The 20704-nt window shown below is 40.8% G+C and overlaps 1 long non-coding RNA gene across 3 annotated transcripts in view; it reads left to right on the top strand.

Moving 5' to 3' along the window:
* The first annotated feature begins 15050 nt into the window (after window positions 1–15050).
* The window catches only part of LOC121479688, a 59519-nt gene continuing 53865 nt past the window's right edge, over window positions 15051–20704 (top strand). The window contains exons 1-2 of one of the 3 annotated variants that reach the window (XR_005984800.1): window positions 15051–15366; window positions 15986–16077. This is a non-coding gene — a long non-coding RNA (uncharacterized LOC121479688). Of the gene's footprint in view, window positions 15409–15985; window positions 16078–20704 lie in introns of all 3 variants that reach the window. The other 2 variants (XR_005984797.1, XR_005984798.1) reach the window with 2 other exon arrangements.

The raw sequence follows: 20704 nt of genomic DNA, 5'->3' as shown, positions 1-20704 counted from the left end.
ATAAATTCTTAAAATCATTTATATTTCCTTGGTGTTGATTGTGATCTCATTCATTTTATTAATTTGAGTCTTTTTTCTTTTTAGTATGTCTGGCTAGGGGTTTATCTATCTAATTAATTCTTCCAAAAACTAGCTCCTAGTTTTGTTGATCTGTTCTACTGTTCTTCTAGTCTCTATTTCATTGAGTTCTGCTCTAATCTTTATTATTTCTCTTCTTCTGCTTGGTTTAGGCTTTATTTGCTGTTCTTTCTCCAGTTCCTTTAGGTGAAGGTTAGTTTGTGTATTTGAGATTTTTCCAATTTTTTTGAGAGGGACTTGTATTGAAATGTATTTCCCTCTTAGGACCACCATTGCTATATCCCAAAGATTTTGAACAGTCGTGCTTTCATTTTCATTAGTTTGCACGAATCTTTCTAATTCTTCTCTAATTTCCTGGGTGACCCATTCATTATTTAGTAAGATGCTCTTTAACCTTCAAGTATTTGAGATCCGTCCAAACTTCTTCTGGTTATTGAATTCTTGTTTCAAAGCATTGTGGTCTGAAAATATGCAGGGAATAATCTCCACATTATGATATCAGTTGAGACCTGATTTGTGACCCAGTATGTGGTCTATCCTGGAGAAAGTTCCATGTGCAGTTGAGAAGAATGTGTATTCTGTTGCATTAGGATGGAATGTTCTGTATGTATCCATGAGGTCCATCTGGTCCAGTGTGTCATTTAAATCCCTTGTTTCTTTGTTGATCTTCTGCTTAGATCTATCCTTTGCTGAGATTGGAGTGTTGATGTCTCCTATTATTAATGTGTTATTATCTATGTGTTTCTTTACTTTGCTTATTAACTGGATGATATAATTGTCTGATCCCATATTAGGGGCATAAATATTCATAATTGTTAAGTATTCTTGTTGGATAGAACCTTTAAGTATCATATAGTGTCCCTCTTTATCTCTTACTACAGTCTTTGCTTTCAAATCTAATTGATCTGATATGAGGATTGCCACTCCAGTTTTCTTCTGAGGTCCATTTGCATGGTAAACAGCTGTCCACCCCCCCATTTTCAGTCTGAAGGTGTTTTTACATCTAAAATGAGTCTTTTGTAGACAGAATATGGATAGGTCTTGCTTTTTTATCCAGTCTGATATTCCTTTGACTGGAGCATTTATCCCATTTATGTTCAGAGTAACCATTGAAAGATGAATTTAATGCCATTGTATTACCTGTACAGTCTCTGTTTCTATAGATTGTTTCTTTGGGCTCCCTCTTCACTTACAAGATCCCCCTTAATATTTCTTGTGGGGCTGGCTTGGTGGTCACATATTCTTTCAGTTTCTGTCTGTCCTGGAAGCTCTCTATCTCTCCTTCCATTCTGAATGACAGCCTTGATGGATGAAGTATTCTTGGCTGCATGTTTTTCTCATTTAGTATCCTGAATGTATCCTGCCAGCCCTTTCTGGCCTGCCAGGTCTCTGTGGAGAGGTCTGCTGTTAATCTAATATTTTTCTCTATTTGTGTTAGGAACCTCTTGTCTCATGCTGTTTCAAGATTTTCTCTTTATCTCTGAATTTTGCAAGCTTCACTATTATATATTGGGGTGTTGATTGGATTTTGTTGATTTTGGGAGTCATCCTCTTTGTCTCTTTATCTCTCTAACTCTCCAGATTAGGGAAGTTCTCAGCTATGATTTGTTCCAATATACCTTCTGGTCTTCTCTCTCCACAGCCTCTGGAATCCCAATACAGATGTTTGTTTTGTCCCCCCCACTCCCACCCCCCGAACTATCACTTCTTGGAGCCTCTCCTCATGGGCTCTTAGTTATTTTTCTCTTTTCCTCAGGTTCATTCCTTTCCATGAATTTGTCTTCTATGTCACTTATTCTCTCTTCTGCCTCATTTACACTAGCTGTTAGAGCCTCCAGTTTAGGCTACATCTCAGAGTATTTTTAATTTTGGCCCGATTAGATCTCATTTCTGCAGTAAGAGATTCTCTAGAGTCATTATGCCTTTTTCAAGTCCAACTAGCAACTTTATAATTGTAATCCTGAATTCTATCTCCAACATTTTACTTAAATCCATATCCATTATCTGTGGCAGAGAGTATTACCTCTGGTTCTTTTAGGGTGAATTCTTCCTTCTAGTCATTTTGTCCAGTGCAGAATAGGTATAGGAGTGAGTAGAGTCAAAAATATCAACCATGACCCAAGCAAAATACACACTAGACAATTCTGAAGAGGTCAGGGACCAGAAAATTGAAAAAAAAAAAAAAGACAAAGAAAAAAAATTAAAAAAACAAAAACAATAAAGGGGGGGAGAGAAATGGTGGGGGAGAGAGAATATAATCTCACAGACTGGACCAAAATTGTGATCCACTTGGTTCTGGGTGTATTTTGGTCTGTATATTAGAAGGAACCAAATTTCAAAGTTATATATATATATATATATATAAAAGCAAAACTTATAAAAATACAAAAATAAAATTGAATATGGTGAGAGGAAGCCAAAAATGAAGAATATATCTATAACATGTAATTGTAAAATATGAATTAAAAAAGAAAAAACTTAAAAAAGGAGGAGTTGATAAAATATTATAATTAAGATGGGAAAAAAGAAAGAATATTGGAAAATTTTAACTTGAAAGATAAACAAATCATAAGAGAGAAACCTCGAGTCTATACACTATTTTCTCTCAGTCCTGGAACTTTCCAGTGCTGCTTGGTCAGTAAACTTGCTCTTCCCCTGTCCTTCCAGCTGGTCTTCTCAGGGAGGGGTCTGCTGTGCTGATTCTCAGGTGTCTGTGCCTGATCAGAGTTGCACAGCCCCTTGCCGGGGGGCTGGACTCAGAGTAAGCAGTTCTCTGGTAACTTTCTATACCTCTTTTGAGGGTGAAAGGAAAAAAAAATGGCCTTGCCCAGATCTCCAGGTCCCCATCCCGAGTGGAGAGATCCCAGTGAATGCCAAACTGCAAACTCCTATATTGCCCATCACTCAGAATCCCCTCCGGGGTAGGTGGGGGACACTGACTTGTGCAATTTGCAGGGCTCCGGCAGGAGAGGTTTCATCTGCTTCTGTAGGCATCCACTCAGTCCCTCTTGGAGGAAGGGAGGGTCGCCCTGCTTCTGTCTGTGGCAGGGCCCTGGCATGGAGAGCATTCACTAGGTCAAGTACGCACCTGCTCTGCTTCTCCTAGAGGAAGATGAGGGTTGCTGCGTTCCAGTCCTTTGCAGGGATACAACACGGAGAGCTGTCACCCTATCTGACTGTAGTTTGCATTTTATGGCACAACAATCCTGAGAAGGCTTGAGAACAAACCTTCTCCTGGGTTCACTGACCTAAATCTATTTCCCCACTCCAATGCTTGGGAACTCTGCTGGCTCAGGTACCCTTGTTCTTTCCATGCCTCTGGGAATATTGAGACCCCACTGTCCCTCCTGTGATTCTGCCCTGTTTCACCACTGAGTGCCTTTCAGGCAGGGAAAACTCTCACAGGAGCAGATTTCTACAGGTCCCAGTTTTGAGCCCCAGGGCTGTAGCACTTTCCTGCGGTGATTTACAAAGTCTCCCTCCCCCTGCCATTTATTTTCTGATATATCCCCTCTGTTTCTCTTCTCTGCACTCCTACCTTGCAAGAAGCGGTCACTTTTCTATTTGTAGAGTTCCAACTGTTCTTTCTCTACCTCGCAGGTTTAATTCATAGGTGTTCAGGATGGTTTGATAGTTATCCAGCTATATATGGGGGACCAGATGAAACGGGACCCCTTCTCTTCTGCCATCTTGCCTCCCCCCTTTTTAAATAGGCCTTATGCCCAGCATGGAACCCAATGTAGGGCTTGAACTTATGACCCTGAGATCAAGACCTGATCTGAGATCAAGAATCTGAGGCTTAGCCAACTGAATCACCCTGGTGGCCCTGTACATTGTTGTTTTTTTTTTTAATCCTAACAGAGTCTTTTACAGAACATTTTAAATTTTAATGAAGTCCAATTTGTTAGTTTCACCTTTTGTGGATCATGCTTTCATTATTTTTTAAAATATTATTTATTTATTCAGAGAGAGAGGCAGAGACAAAGGCAGAGGAAGAAGCAGGCTCCATGCAGGGAGCCCGACGTGGGACTCGATTCCCGGTCTCCAGATCACACCCCGGGCTGCAGGTGGTGCTAAACCGCTGAGCCACTGGCGCTGCCCAGATCATGCTTTTAGTGTCAAGCCTAAGAACTCTGCCTAGCTCTAGATCCTGAATATTTTCTTCTAAATGTTTTATGGTTTTACATTTTACATTTAAGTCTGTGACCCATTTTGAGTTCACTTTTGTGTAAGATGTGAGGTTTAGGTTGAGGTTCATTTTCTGGTCATGGATGTACAATTACTCCAGTACCATTTGTTGAAAAGACTGTCTTTTCTCCATTGAATTGCTTTTGCACCTTGTCAAAAATCAGTTGGGGTTATTTGTGTGTATCTATTTTTGGGTTCTCCATTGTGTTCCATTGACCCATGTATCTATCCCTCCACCAATACCATATAATCTTAATTACTATGGACTAATTCCTTCCACTTTTTTTCTTGTTTTTCAAAATTATTTTTAGCTATTCTAGTTCCTTGCTTTTCCATTTAAGTTTTATTTATTTATTTTTTAAATATTTTATTTATTTATTCATTACAGACACAGAGAGAGGCAGAGGGAGAAGCAGGCTCCATGCAGGGAGCCTGATGTTGGACTTGATCCCAGGACTCCAGGATCACACCCTGAGCCAAAGGCAGATGCTCAACTGCTGAGCCACCCAGGCGTCCCTCCATTTAAGTTTTAAAATAACCGCCTTAGCTACAAGAAGATCTTGCTGGGATTTTTATAGGAATTGTCTTCTATTTGTATATTAATTTGGGGAAGATTGACATCTATGTTGCATCTTTAGCTATGTTCTATATTCCATTTATGTTTATCTATCTTTATCTATATATCTCATCTCTATATACTTATATTCATCTACCTTTATCAACATATCTATATTTCACCTATATTGAATCTTTTAGTCCAGGAACACACTATATCTTTCCATTTATTTAGATTTTTAAAAATTTCTTTCATCACCATTGTATATATATAGTTTTCAGCATAAAAGTCCTGTGTATGTGTTGCTAGATCTATGCCTAAGGGTTTCATTATTTTTTGGGTGATTGTAAATGGTACTATATTTGTAGTTTTGGTGTCCATATGTCCATTGTTAATGTACAGGATTAACATTGATTTTTGTATGCTTACCTTATATCTCGCAACTTTGCTGAACTCTGTAGTAGGAGTTTGCTTTTTTGCTTTGTTTTGTTTTGCCTTAGTGCAGAGGCTAGAACTTCCAGCACTGTGTTGAATAAGAAGGATGAGAGTGAATATCTTTGTCTTATTCTTGATCTTGAGAGGGGAAAGCATACAATCTTTCACCATTAAGTATAATGTTGCTGTGTGCTTTTTGTAGATACTCTTACAGAAATGAGGAATTTCACTTCTATTCATATTTTTCTGAAAATTTTTATCACAAATAGATGTTGAAATTTGTCAAGTGTCTTTTCTGCATCAATTGATAAGATCATGTAATTTTTCTTCTGTAGCTTGTTAATATGGTTAACTATACTGATTGATTTTTGAATATTGCAAGAGTCTTCCATCCCTAGAATACATCTCATTTGTTCATGGCATATAATTCTTTTTATGTATTGCTGAATTCTATTTGATAATTTTTTAAAAATTTTATTTATTTATTCATGATAGAGAGAGAGAGAGAGAGAGAGAGAGGCAGAGGGAGCAGCAGACTCCATGCAGGGAGCCCGACATGGGACTTGATCCTGGGTCTCTAGGATCAGGCCCTGAGCTGAAGGCAGCACTAAACCACTGAGCCACCCACGCTGCCCTATTTGATAATATTTTGTTAAGAATTTTGTAACTATTCTAAGGAGGAATATTGGTCTGTAGTTTTCTGCTTTTGTCTTTTGGCATAAATCAAACAAATTAGGAAATGTTTCTTCCTCTTCTATATTCTGAAGAGATTGTGTAGAATTGGCATTAATTCTTTTTTAAAAAGATTTTATTTATTTAATTGAGGAGAGATAAAGCACAAACAGGAAGAGGGGCAGAGAGAGAGGGACAAGTAGACTTCCTGCTGAGTGGGGAACCTGATGTGGGGTTTGATTCCAGAACCCTCAGATTATTAAGGCAAACATTTAATCGACTGAGCCACCCAGCTGCCTCAGGATTAATTCCCTTAAACATTTAGTAGAACTGTCTCGTGAAACCATTTGGGCCTGGGAATTTCTTTTTCTTTTTTAAATTTTAAAATTATGAATTCAATTTCCTTATAGTTATGTGGTTAGTCACATGGCCTATTTCATTTTGGTGAGTTGTGGCTGTGTGTGTGTGTGTGTGTGTGTGTGTGTGTGTGCTTTGGAATTGGTCTATTTCACCAAAGTTGTCAAATTGTATGTGTGAGGAATTATTTGTAGAATTTCCTTATTATCTTTTTGATGCCTGCAGGAGCTATAGTAATATGTCCTGTTTCATTCCCAGTATTGGTAATTTGTGTCTTCTCTTTTTCTTTGTTAGTCTTGCTGGAAGTTACTCAATTTTATCGATCTTTTCAAAGAACCAACTTTTTAATTTTTTCCATTGTTTTCAATTTCATTTATTTTTGCCCTTATCTTTATATTTTATTCCTTTGGCTTGCTTTGAAGATATTTTACCTTTTCTTTTTTCTAAGTCCTTGAGATGGGAGCTTCAATTATTGATTTGAGACCTCTCCTTCTTTCTAATGTGTGCATTTAGTGCTATACATTTTTCTCTTAGAACTGCTTTACTGTGTCTCATAAATTTTAATATTACATTTTAATTTTCAACTGGTTAAATGTACTTCTTGATTTCTCTTGAGCCTTCTTTGATCCATGAATTATTTAGAAGTGTGTTGTTTAGTTTCCAAGTGTTTAGGTATTTTCCTAATGTCTTTCTGTTATTGATTTTTAGCTTTGTTCCATTTTTTTCAGTTCCTTTAAATATGTTGAGGTTCATTTTATTGTCTAATATATAGTCTATTTTGATATATGTTCACTGGGCACTTGAAAAGAATGTGTATTAGAATGTATATTCTGTTATTGGGTCAAGTGTTCTATAAATATAAATTAGGAGCCATTTGCTAATGATGTGGGAGAATTCTACACTCTTGCTGATATTTGCTTTAGTTGTTATATCAATTGTTTATTGTATTTAAACCAGTTGTACTAATGTAATTATTGATATGTATTTTAAGGTATTAAGGTATAAGGCTTAAGGTATTTTGTTTTTGTTTTCCATTTGTTCTCTGTTTACTTTTTTCTACCATCTTTTGGGTTAGTTGAACATTTTTCCATTTTGATTTATCTGTAGTGTTTTTGAATGTATCTCTTTGTATAGCTTTTTTAGTGATTGCTCTGGGTATTATGCTATGTATACATAACTTGTCATAGTCAACTGGTGTCATTTTACCAGTTTGAGTGAAGTATAGAAAACTTTCCTCTCTTCACATCTCTTTCCTTTCCTTTTTAAAAAATGATTGTCTTAAATATTTCCTTACACACATTAAGAACTACGTCAGTGTTATAAATTTTGCTTCAACCATCAGACTTAACTTTGAAAATGAGAAGGAAAGTCTATTGTATTTGTCTATATTTTTGCTTACTGTGTATTCTCTTCCATGTTCCATGGTGTTCTAAGATTCCTTCTCATATTTCCTTTCTGTTTAGAGAACTTCCTTCCAGCATTCTTTTAGGATAGTTCTACTGGTAACAAATTTTCTTAGTTTTCCTTCATCTGAGAATATCTTATTTTCTCCTTAATTCTGGAAGGATTTTTTTGGGGGGATAGAATATTGGATTGGCAGTTCTATTCTTTTTACCATTTGAAAAATATTTCACCACCTCCTTTTGGCATCCATGGTTTCTGATGAGAAATCTGCCATTCTGATTGTTTTGCCTGTTTCTCTCTAGCTGATTTCAAGATTTTTTTCCTTGTTTTCAGTTTTCACATACTGAAAGATCAAGATCAAGAACTGATGTATCTTGATATTGCATTTCTTTGGGTTTGTCTTGTTTGTGGTTAGCTCAGCTTTTTGAAACTGTAGGTTTATATCTGTTGGCAAATTTGGGTAGTTTTCTTTTTTTTGGGGGGGGTAGTTTTCAACTATTATTTCTGTGATAATTATTTTATCTTTGCCTTCTTTTTTCTCTCCTTCTGGGACTCTGATGACGAGGATATTAAATCTTTTGTTATTGTCCATGGGCTTTGGAGGTCCTATATAGTCTCCACTGACATCATGGTAGAGGTGGTTTTATAAACTTTGAGCGATGGTGAAAATCCTGACTCCCATTAGCCCTCCTCTGATACCGTTTCAGCAGGGAAAGGAGAGGCTTCTCTTTCCTACCAGGTGAAGAAGGAAGCCCAGGTTCCTCCCATGGTCTGTACCAGGGATTTGTTCAGCCTAAGGAGGTCAGTCTTGTTTCCAAATGCCAGGCAGAAATCTTGAGAGACTCAGAGCACAAGCAGCTTGGAACGTCACTGTTAAATGGGTCCTGCACAGGCCAGTGAGTCCTGGCTCTGACTCACTGCTGTGCCAATGATCCTATTGGTGTCTTTTGTTTACATTCACAGCTTAGGTATCATTCTTATGGCCACTGGATCCCTGCGTCTGGTGGGCCTTACCGAAGAATGTGTAGAATGTTTCCATTTTGTAGTGTTGTTAAAAATGCTCCAAAAACATCCTTGAATATATAGAATTGAACACTTGGGCAACTGTATCTGTAGAACATATCCCTAGAATTAGATTTGTTAGATCAAAAGATATGCTTCACAAGCCCTTCTCAGGAGATACTCCCTAGGCATTAATTTTCCCCCTATGGTTAGGCTATATATTTTTCCCTCAATATCTCTTGGCTTTTAAAAATGCATTTTCTTTTGTATAATTATCTTGAGGTTGTTTATACATTTTCACAATTTGGTTTCCTCTGGCACAGTTTTTTGGCAGGTGCTCAACTACTTCTTTAATGTAGAAGTTTAGCTCACTTATCCTGACCCTCCAGATCTTATAATATTGGGAGATCGAAATTTACTTCTCAAATCCCTGTGTCTTATAGAACACAGACACAATCTAGATATGTTTTATCTTCTTCCTCTTTGTATTTATTTTGGAGAATCCATAGGGACTACCAACCAAGTGTGGGTTTTCAGGATAATGTTTATTAAACTTTTAAAATTTAATATTTATTTATTTATTTATTTATTTATTTATTTATTTATTTATTTATATTCACAGAGAGAGAGTGAGAGAGAGAGAGAGGCAGAGACACAGACAGAGGGAGAAGCAGGCTCCATGCAGGGAGCCCAACGTGGGACTCGATCTGAGGTCTCCAGGATCACATCCCAGGCTGCAGGCGGTGCTAAACCGCTACACCACCAGGGCTGCCCTTAACACATATTTATAAACCGGCTAAGGCACATTCTTACTGGAGGCAGGTGCTGCATTCAAAATAAAATAGGTATGAGGGTTTTTTTTTTTTTTGTAAAAGTATTATGAAATTGGAGAAATAGAAAAAAATATTTATTTTAAAGATTTTATTTATTTATTCATGAGAGATAGAGAGAGGCAGAGACATAGGCAGAGGGAGAAGTAGGGGAGCCTAATGTGGGGCTTGATCCCAGGACCCCAGAATCACAATGTGAGTCAAAGGCAGACCCTCAACTACTGAGCCACCCAAATGCCCCCAAAAATGAATAGTTAGACTTTAAACACATAGAGAGAAGGATGGAGATGGAGCTCCATCCTTCTCTCTTCATCCAAATTACAGTGAAAAAAAATAAAATGGCATAAACCCATAAAGACAAAGTGAATCTAAGGGGAGACAGGAGTAGAGAAGAGATGTGGTCACATCTGGGAGATGGAAAGTGTTTTGAAGGATAGTAATTGACTTAGTAGATAGAGAGGCTAAAATCCAAGTGCTGTGGGAAAGGAAGATTGATGAGCAGCATGATATTTGTTCACTAGAGCTCTTTGAAGGGTTCTGGAATTGGAGATACCAGCTGAGAGAAAGGAGGAAGGGTGAGTCATGGAGCCAAATAGAGATGGTTTGAAAGTTTTCCTAAGGATTTATTATGCCTCTGACCCACACTACTGTGGGACAGCCTCTCTCTAATCCCTGTAGAACAAAGAGTTCCTTCCTTGAAGAAATTGACCAGAGTCTGTGGCTCTGGACCATGCTAGCTGGTGCATCCCCATCATCCTCCCTGCTCCCACTATGGTGCCAGGCTTATCACAGAGACCCAGTTCACCAGCCCCATCATGTTGGAGATCAGAGTGAAAAGTCCATGGAAAAAGTCAATGGTTCCAGAGAAAATACTCACAAAAAATTAAAATTGGGAGGGAGGTGTGTATCATCTAATAACAGAATGACTCAACACCTGATCAGTCTCCCAGGCACCAGGTGACAAATCTGATCCAACCACACAGCCTTTCCAAACAACTTCTTGGTGTCTCATTTTTAAGCCAACTATCATTAGATTCTTGACAGACACCACTAAAATAAACGACAGAGAACAAAGTGTGTGTGTGTGTGTGTGTGTGTGTGTGTGTGTGTGTGTGTGTGTGTGTGAAAACTATCAATTGGAAGAAAAAGGAAATGTTGAAAGGAAAGGGCAAAAAATTTAAAGAAAAATTATAAGTAAGTATCTTTAGAGAGATGAGAAGACATTGTAGCCATGAAACAAGAATGGATGTCATTAAAACAAACAAAAGCAGGGAAATATCAGAAAACAAGAACGAGCTCTTAGAAATTAAAATGACTAGAGGTGCTTGCCTGGCTCAGTCAGTGTAGCATATGACTCTTGATCTAGGAGTTGTGAGTTCAAGCCCCAGGTTGGATGTAGAGAGTACTTAAAAATAAAATCTTTTAAAAAAGAAATTAAAATGATTAGAATAGAAATGAAAAATTCAACAGAGTTTGGAAAATGAAATTGAGGAGTTCTTGCATCAAGTAGTTTAAAAAAATGGGAAATAGGACATTGGGTTGGTTCATTCCTCTTTTACAACCTACTTTTCTCTTGTCTCTCTTCCATTCCTAAACTTTCTTGTAGTTAGATTTGCCTTTGACACACTTCTGGACAATGAACCATAAGTTGAAGTCTGCAGGGGATTTCTAGAAAGGCTTTGTTTTCTTGAAACAAATGCCACCCTTTCTGCTTCCTCCCCCTTCCTCTTCATTCCTGCATTGAATGTGGATGTGATGGCTGGAGCTGTAGCATTTATCTTGTGGCCATAGGTGAGAGGCCAAGAGGCCCAGAGATATTTGCCCTGACGTTCATAAGCCTCTGAAATAATGCCATTCTAACCACCTCTTGACTTCCTATGTGAGAAAAAAAAATCCCTAATGTGTTAAGCTGTTTAATTGGATATTCTTGTACTCCTGGCTGAACCATATTCCCTAATATGAGAGAAAAGTAAAAAAAAAAAAAAAAAAAAGAATATCTGGGGTGCCTGAGTGGCTCAGTTAGTTAAATGTCTGACTCTTGGTTTTGGTTTAGATCATGATCTGAGGGTTGTGATATGGAGCCCTATGCTCCCAGCATGGAGCCTGCTTGAGATTCTCTCTCTCTCCTTCTCCACCCTTCCTTTCCCCTCTCTAAAAACAAAATTAAACAAAACAAAAAAACTAGAATATTTGTTAAAGTGGTCCAATATCCAACTGTTACAAGTTTTGGAAAGAGAAAACAGAGATAACGGGTGGGAAAATATTATCAATGGAACAAAAGAAGAAAATATCCCAGAACCTAAGCTTTCATATCTTGAAACAACATATTAGCCCAAGTCACTAAAAATCACCAGGATGTAGAATGGAAGTACTTCACAGTTTGCTTTCAGATAAATGGAGCAGAGGTCAAGAAATTGATTTTACTACAATAAAAGAATGTGTAGTAAAAAGAATTAACATTGCATGCATAGATATTCAAAAGGCTTGTCAGGAAGCATTAAACCAAAAATGTTCTATTTTGGGAGGATGAGAACTTGTGGAAATGTAGTATCTCTGGTATCCATTTAATAGAGTGGTTTAAATTTGCACTGTTGGTTAATACCTGGAAATTGCCATGTTTTGTTTTAAAGTTTGCCTGTTTTGAAAGAATATGCGCTATGAAATTTTACAGACCTGGTTCTGATCCCAGTTGTGTGGTGCAGGCAATCTCCTTAACTTCTCTGTGCCTGCTTCCTCACCTGCATGGCTACCTTAGAGGTGATTGTGGGGACTAAGGGGGATTCTGTATTTAGAACTCCTGGCATAGAGCTGGCATTTTTTAAAAAAGATTTTATTCATTTATTCATGAGAGGCATAGAGAGAGGCAGAGGGAGAAGTAGGCTCCCTGCTGGGAGCCCAATGCGGCACTCGATTCCAGGACCCAGGGATCATGACCTGAGCCAAAGGCAGATGCTCAACCACTGAGCCACCCAGTGCCCGAGCTGGCATTTCTTAAATGTTGATTCCCATTAATGATGTATCTTAAATTGAGATTGTGCCTGTATCCACACACCACAGCCTTCCATTCTTCCCTTGTCTGAGTTGGTTAAGAATCTGAGTTACCAGGGTTATGAGGATTATCCAGTCTGTTGGTTCACAAATTGGGATTAGCCAGCCCTGGGAAAGTTGTAACTAGGGTCTATGAGTTACCTTCAATATTCTAAAAGCACCCCAGAAATCATACCTGTCCTGGGTATCAGGAAAAGCTCTCGAGTGTTTTTGCTTTTGCCTAGGACATAAACTCATGGTGGTAACACTGGTTGCTTTATGATGGCCAGAAGCTCCAGTGGGCATTTCTACAGCCAACTACTAAAGATAGAAAAGTTATTGGTTATATTTTTAGAAATGCCTTTTGAAAGGCAATATCTTGAAAATTCATGGAATTTATGGGGAAAATAGCGAAGAGGGCAACAATTCTTGGGCAGTAAGTTCCACCAAGATTAAGTAACTTGCTTGAGTTGCCACAGGGGGTTAGCACCAGTAGTGCCAAGGGTAGAACTGATTTCTCCTAGTGTCTCTCTGACAGCATGTTCCACTACTGACAGAAGCTCTCCAGACCATCTCACCTTCCCACTGCCCTATGTACGGTGACAGATGTCAATCAGACTTACTGCGGTGATCATTTTCCATTATATACAAATATCAAATCACTATATTGTACATCTGAAACTAACATGAGGTTACATCGTAAATTATATTCTGTATTTAGAACTCCTATATTAAAATGTAAATTATACCTCAATAAAAAAAAAATCACTGCTTTGGAAACTTGAAACCCAAGATGTTCAGTCCTCCCATATGCACAGACCCCCAAAATCATGGGAAGGATGAAAGTATTCCTGACAATTTGTCATGATTTACAGGCACAGCCAGAAATTTCTCTCATGTTTCCTTTTGTCAATTGGAGAGATTTGTACCTTAGAAGATTTCAAATGCTTGGTTACTTAAGAGAAAGAGAAAATTCTGTTGCTTGCCTATATTGCTTTCGTGCCTGAGTAAAAGCAGGGAGTTTTTGGCCAAGGCAAATCAAAGCGGATGAAACTCCCATGAGAAAGAAGACCAGGCATGAGCACTGAGCATGCATCTGTCTGGAAACTGGAGCCTTCCCTGAAACAAGAGAAGCAGGAAGAAAGCTGCTTGGGTGATCACGAGGTGGCGCTACACACACGCTCGATAAATCCAGCAGGTTTTGTCAATCTGGGGAATTTTTCCTGATTTACTGATGCAGGAAAACAAAAAAACAAAAACAAAAAAACCCAGAAAATATGAGTAGGTCCCGTACTTGAGCTTGGAACAGTGGAAAGGAGGTGGTTCAGAGCCTCAAAGCCCTTGCTCTCTAGAATTGCGTGGCAGAGAATCCACTCGTGTTCTTCGGGTTCACGAGTCTAAGGAGCTGCTGACTCCTCCAGGGGCAGGGCCTCAGGGAGTGACTGGCTCCAGCAGCAGGGAGCCCCAGTTACTCTGGGAGGGCCCTCACTCCAGGATTGGGGCCCCAGTCGCTCATTCCTGTACGCGGGGCCATCTGACCTTAGGAGAAAGGCAATTTCCATTTCTATACAGGGAACTCATTTCCTTCTGTTGCTTCCTTTATTTTATTTTCCTCCCAAGAATTGTGAATTCTCAGTCGGTTGGGCCCTGGGAGGAGGGGATGGACAGAGCATTGAACCCGCAGTGCCCCTTTCTTCCTTCCCACCCCTCCCCACAGCCTAAGACCCTCTGGTACCTTAACCTCCCCCTTTCCTCCAAAGGGAAAAACGGGAATAGTATATCCATGCCCATTGACATCATGGATTTTCCTGCTGGTCCTGATTTAAAATATCTTGAAAGTTTACTTTCAAAGGATAGCTTTGTGTTAAAGGAGAAAATAAAAACCTGGAGCCTCCTACCCTAATGCTTTTCCTGGGACCACAAAAAACAACCTGGGCTATCTGCCTCTGGCACCTTGGATTCCAGACCAATATGATGGCACCCAGGCCACCAGCTCCTGGGATCTCTGCTGATTTAGCAATGACTCCCCCAGGTTTTACACCTGCAGCACCTCTGGACCGTCCCCACCCCCCTGCAGAGTCACACCCAGAGGCTGCTTGGCTGCTGCTTTGGAGGAATCAGTGTTCCAGAACAGTGCTTCTCATACCTTAGTGTGTATCAGAATCACAGAGGGGGCTTGTCAAGACTGGTTTACTAGGTCTGGGGTGCAGTCAAAAAAATTTGCATTTTTACCAAGTTCCCCTGTGAGGCAGATGCTACTGGATCAGAGACAAAACTTCTAGAGCTGCTGTTTCAGGGCACCGAGCTGGTAGGGGGAAAGGAGAAGCAGTAAGAAGTCTGTGGCTGTTATTTGGCTGTTTTGTTTCCCCTCCTTGGCAGTGCGGGGGTGAGGGCCAGGGCAAGGAGGAATGTGTGCCAGGCTGCAGAGGCCCCAAGGGGGCCTGACCTCTTGGGATGCTGTAAATCTTTATCTTTTCTTTCTAGACTAGTGGTTCTGAAACTTGGCAGCACATTGGATTCCCTTTGGGAGCTTTAAAAAAATTCCTGATGACTGGCCTCCAGTCCCAGCGATCTTGCTTGAATCGGTTTGGAGGGTGCTTTGGGCATTGGACCATACGAAAGCTCCGTAGGTATTTCTTTTCTTTTCTTTTTTTTAAATTTTTATTTATTTATTTAATCATGAGAGACACAGAGAGAAAGAGAGAGGCGGAGACACGGGCCAAGGGAGAAGCAGGCTCCATGCAGGGAGCTCGATGTGGGACTCGATCACGGGACTCCAGGATCACGGCCTGGCGCTAGACTGTTGAGCCACCCGAGGTATTTCTGATGTGCAGCCAGGATTGAAAGCCCCTGTTTCAGGTTCTCCTCTCATTGTATTTTTATCTAATCCCCAGTGAGTGGAAGTACTAATCATCGGTCCTGGAAGCTTCCAGCTCTTTCTCATACCTCCCTACCCCTGCCCACATTCAGGCTGGAATACTCTTGCACAGCTCTGACTATTGAACTCCTATGCTTCCTTCAAAACCCAGTTCAAATATTTCTTTCGTGGTAGAGACTCTTTTGGCTTCCCCTGACAGTTAATAGCTTCTTTTCCAATCTCCTGAAGCACTTTGCACACACTGGAATCACAACTTTTATTTCACTGCATTGTAATTATTTGCTTTTATATCTTTTCTCCTCACTTGATGGTGTATCCCACAGGGGGTTAGAACACTGTGATTGAATGAATCCCTTGGTTGGAGATGAGGTTTGACATACAAAAGGTCTGGATAAGGAAGTTTATTAATTTCGGTTCTGTTCAGCAAACTGAGTGCCTATTGTGTGTGAAATTCTGGTGGGTGCCTAGGTGGCAAAGCCGGGTGAGCCATGATCCTGCCCTTGAGGGATTGCCTCTGAAATCAGGCTCTCAGGGTAATTTTGTGCTCATTTGATTCAGCTTGGGAACCACTTTCGGGAGGCCTCGCAGAGCAGAGGGAAGCTGGGCCTCCGTTTCACGCCCTCCATGGCATTTACCATCCAGCGGACTGAGTGAGTTTCTTAGCATGTCTTATGTGACCTTGCCCTTGTCTACCTCTCCAGACATGTAGTTTGCCTACAGTTTACTGTGTGGCTTGTAGTTTCCTGCGTACATTGTGCTATTGCCAGTCGGAGGGTTTCTGCTCCCCCAGATGCCCCTCCCATCCTTGTTTGCCTGGCTAACAGCTGTGGCCTAGGAGTCTTCCCTGATGCCCAGGCTGAATGCCTTCTCTTTGTACTCTCTTAGCATTTTATACATAGCTCTATCATAGTTTGTTATGAACCTGGCACACAGTAGATTCTCCATAGGGTTTAACTGAACCTGATGTTTACAGGATGATCTCCAACTTTATCCTGCCTACGCACCATTCACACAGCTTTAGAATGGGGGGGGGTGTGTGTGTGGACATTCTCCTGGGAAATCAGAATATTGAGGAGGATGGAGGCAGGGTCTGGTTAGAAACACCTGCACTTGGCACCAGATCCTGGCGTGTGCTCTTGCTCTCAAGTTGAGAGTTGCTGAATTACGGTAAATCAGGCAGTGCACGTGCTAGGTGCTTTTAAAACCGTGGATGTGACCGACAGTCTTCACAACAATCTTGCCAGCTAGCTATTGCTGTCCTCATTGCAGGGATGAGAGAACTGAGGTTAAGTGTTGTCCACAGCCACACAGCAAGGGAAGTGGGCAGAGGGATGCAAGGGCCAAAGCCACACTGCTTTCTTTCTCTTTTAAAAAAAATATTTTATTATTTGTTGACAGAGAGAGAGAGAGAGAGAGAGAGAGAGAGAAGCACAAGCAGGTAAAGCAGCAGGCAGAGAGAGAAGCAGGCTTCCCACTGAGCAGAGCCCGACATGGGGCTCGATCCCAGGACCCTGGGATCATGACCTGAGCTGAAGTCAGACGCTTAAGTGACCGAGCCACCCAGGCGCCCCAGCCATACTGCTTTTTGATTGGCTTCTACACCTCTTTCCTCCACCAGAACTGGGTGTTTCTTGTAGGCACAGACATGGTCTTAGGGGATTTTTGTACCCACAGCCACTTGACACAGGGCCTTGGTGTCAAAAGGTGTTCAGTAGATGAGATCCGAGCTGCACCGTGTGACCCTCGGCCACATCTCTGTCATCTGACAGAGATAGATGTCCGCGATGACACATTTAGGTGAGACACTGCTGTTGTCATTCAGGGGGGCTTTACTGTGTTCAACACTGTGTGAGGGCCCTGTTCTAGTCAATCTTTGGCCTGTTAAAAGCCTTTTCAAGTTCCAATTTTACAGTTACCTGCTTTCTGTGTCATGGGTTTTTTTTTTTTTTATTAATTTTTATTGGTGTTCAATTTACCAACATACAGAAATACACGCAGTGCTCATCCCGTCAAGTGTCCACCTCAGTGCCTGTGTCATGGGTTTGATTATGACTCGCCTTCTGGCTCTGCCATCTTTGTTCCCTCTGCCGTTCTACCCCATCCACGCAGGGGACAGTCTCCCTTTGGATTTTTCAGCAGAGCCTTCTTCCCTCCAAGGGCTCACGGGGCAGACAGGTCAGAAGCTTGTCTCCTGCCTTCCATGTGTCTTGAACAACATTGTAAACTGCTCAGCTTCCCCTCCCACGGGGGTAGATCCCAAGCCAAGGTCATGGGGTTGTCTCCACGAAGCCATGGAAATGGTACCTGTTGGCTGGGCTCCCTGCTTTACTGCTGAGAGTGGTCCGTGGCTGCGTGTGCCCAGACAGATCGGTGTTGGCAGCAGCATGACCACTGCGAACCTGTTCTCCAAGGTTTCATATCCCCCATGTTCACTTTCCCACTTCTCCCCCTCCGTCCTGAAGCCCACTGCCAAAACCTCCTCTCTCTTATAAGGGCAGCTTTATAACAGAGTTCCACTTTTATTATTTTATTTTATATACGCAACAGATCTGTAAGTTAGGTTGGGTCTAATTCTACCATCGTGCTATTTGTTCTTGATTTTGGCCATGTACATACATTTTCCTTCCTCCCCCTCTCCTGTCTCCTACTGGATTAATGAAGTATTTGTTAATATTCTATTTTATCTCCTGTATTGGCCTTTTATTTTTTAAAGTATTATTTTTAAAAATTATTTTTATTTTTCTATTTTTTTTATTATTAAAGAGAGCAAGCACAAGTGGGGAGGAGCAGAGGGACAGAGACTCTTAAACAGGCTCCAGGCTCATTCAGAGACCCTGATGTGGGGCTTGATCTCACACCCTGAGATCATGACCTAAACCAAAATCTAGAGTCGATGCTTAACTGACTGAGCCAACCAGGTGCCCCCTCCTCTATTGATCTTTTAGTTACAACTCTTTGTTTTATGAGAGACTCCTAACTCTGGGAAATGAACAAAGGGTAGTGGAAGGGGAGGTGGGCGGGGGGTTGGGGTGACTGGGTGATGGGCACTGAGGGGGGCACTTGGCGGGATGAGCACTGGGTGTTATGCTATATGTTGGCAAATTGAACTCCAATAAAAAAATTTAACAAAAACGCAACTCTTTGTTTTATCTAGTGGTTACTGAGAATATGCATCTTTACTATATCACAGTCTGACTTGAATTAATATAGGACTTCATGTGAAATATAAAGATCTTGTAACAATATGCTTCCATTTACCTCTCTCCTGTCCTCTGTGATAATGTTACTATACCTTTACTTCAGCATGTATTAGAGACCCAGGAACAAATTGTCATTATTTTTGCTTTAAACAGCCAATGTATTTTAAAGAAATCAAAAAGTGAAAACGAGTGTTGTTGGGATGCCTGGGTGGCTCAGTGGTTGAGTGTCTACCTTTGGCTCAGGGCATGATCCCAGGGTCCTGGGATTGAATCCTGTGTCAGGCTCCCCAGAGGGAGCCTGCTTCTCCCTGTGCCTGTCTCTGCTTCTCTCTCTCTCTGTGTCTCTTGTGAATAAATTAAAAAAAAATTTTTTTTTAAAGAGTGTTATATTTCTGCCTCATATAGTTACCAATTTTGGCACTCTTCTTTCTGTATTTGTAGATCTAGGTTTCTATCTGGTTTCATTTCCCTTTGGCCTGAAAAACTTCCTTTAACATGTCTTTTTTTAATTAGAGAGAGAGAGACAGATCATGAGTGGGGTGTGGGTAAAGAGCAAGGGAAAGAGGGAGAGAGAATCTTAAGCAAGCTCCACACCCAGCACAGAGCCTGACCCAGGGCTTGATCTCACAATCCTGAGATCACGACCTGAGCTAAAATTGAAAGTCGGATGCTTAACCAACAGAGCCAGCCAGGTGCCCCTCCCTTTAACATTTTTTATTGGATCAATGGGTTGGTATTTTTCATCATATTTGGAAGTCATTACTTTTTTTGAAATATTTCTTCTTCCCTCATTTCTCTTTGCTTTCTTTTGGAGACCTCAGTTATGCATATGTTAGTGGGTTAGTATTGTCTCATGTGTAACTGAAGCTCTGTTTTTTTTTTTTTTTCAGTTCTTTTTCTCTGTGTGCTTCAGTTTGGTCACTAATATTCTGTCTTCAAGTTTACTGATCTTTTCTTGTGCAGTGTCCAATCTTCTGTTAAGCCCATTGTGCATTATTTCAACTACTGTACATTATTAAGTTCTACAGTTTCCATTTTGTTCTATTTCATAGTTTCTCTGATAAGATTATCCACCACTCATTCCTTATGTCCTTTCCTTTAAATTCTTGAACATGTTCCTTTTTGTCATTTTAAAGTCCTTGTCTGCTAATTCCATCTGTATCACCTCTGGGACACTTCCTTTTGACTGCTTTGTTTCCTTCTTGTGACATGTCATCCTTCTTTATTACATGCCAAAACTTAAAGATTTTATTGTCTTCCTTTCAAGAGCGTTGGATTTGTTTTGGCAGGCAGCTGGCTACTGGAGGGTCAACTTGATGCTGATGAGTGTCAGCCTTTGGCTTGTTACAATGGGTCTGCCCTGCAGACCAGGTGGCCCTGCAAACGAGGTGGCCCTGCAACTGAGATGTGGCTTCTCCTGGATCTCAGTTGAAAGTCCAGAGTAGTCATCATGTTCTTGCTGCTACGGCCGCTCAGAATATCAGTGTCTCCCCCACTGTGTGACCTCTGGGATCTCTATCAAGACACAGCTCCCCAGCATTTGTTTTTCCCTGGTCCTTGATGTTTCACTCTGCATGCATGCAGCTCTGTTTGCAGCCAAAGACTCAGGTAGTCCCTGCGTGGGTTTCTGGGTTTCTTCTCTGCGTGTCTCTCTCCTGTCTAGTAATCTGCCCTGCTGACTTCAGCCCCTTGGGCAACCCACATGTTTGATCTTTTCTTCTCCCACCTTGGCTACCTCTCTGCATTGTGGTTTGGAAAGCCCCCAGGCAGAAGGCCAGAGAGAATGTGGATTTCACCTCTTTTGTTTTTCTTCTCACAAGGTTCCCATCCCTGCACCATCTGTAGTTTGGTACCTAAAAACAGTTGTCTCATGTTTTGTTTAGTTTTAGAGTTGTTAATGGTGGGAGGGTAAGTCTGATAGCCCTTACTCTGTCATCAGGATGCCGCAAGTTACTCTGTAGTTTGGGGGGTATTACTAGTCTACTTTATAGTAGGGGGACCTCAGGCTCGGAGTGCAGAAGTGTCTTGCTCAAGATCATGCCAGAACCAGCTGAGTAAGTAAGGGGTGGTGCTCAGG

The sequence above is a fragment of the Vulpes lagopus genome, chromosome 21 (genome assembly GCF_018345385.1).
Source record: "Vulpes lagopus strain Blue_001 chromosome 21, ASM1834538v1, whole genome shotgun sequence".
Lineage (NCBI taxonomy): Eukaryota > Metazoa > Chordata > Mammalia > Carnivora > Canidae > Vulpes > Vulpes lagopus.
This window is presented reverse-complemented; position numbering and strand designations above follow the sequence as displayed.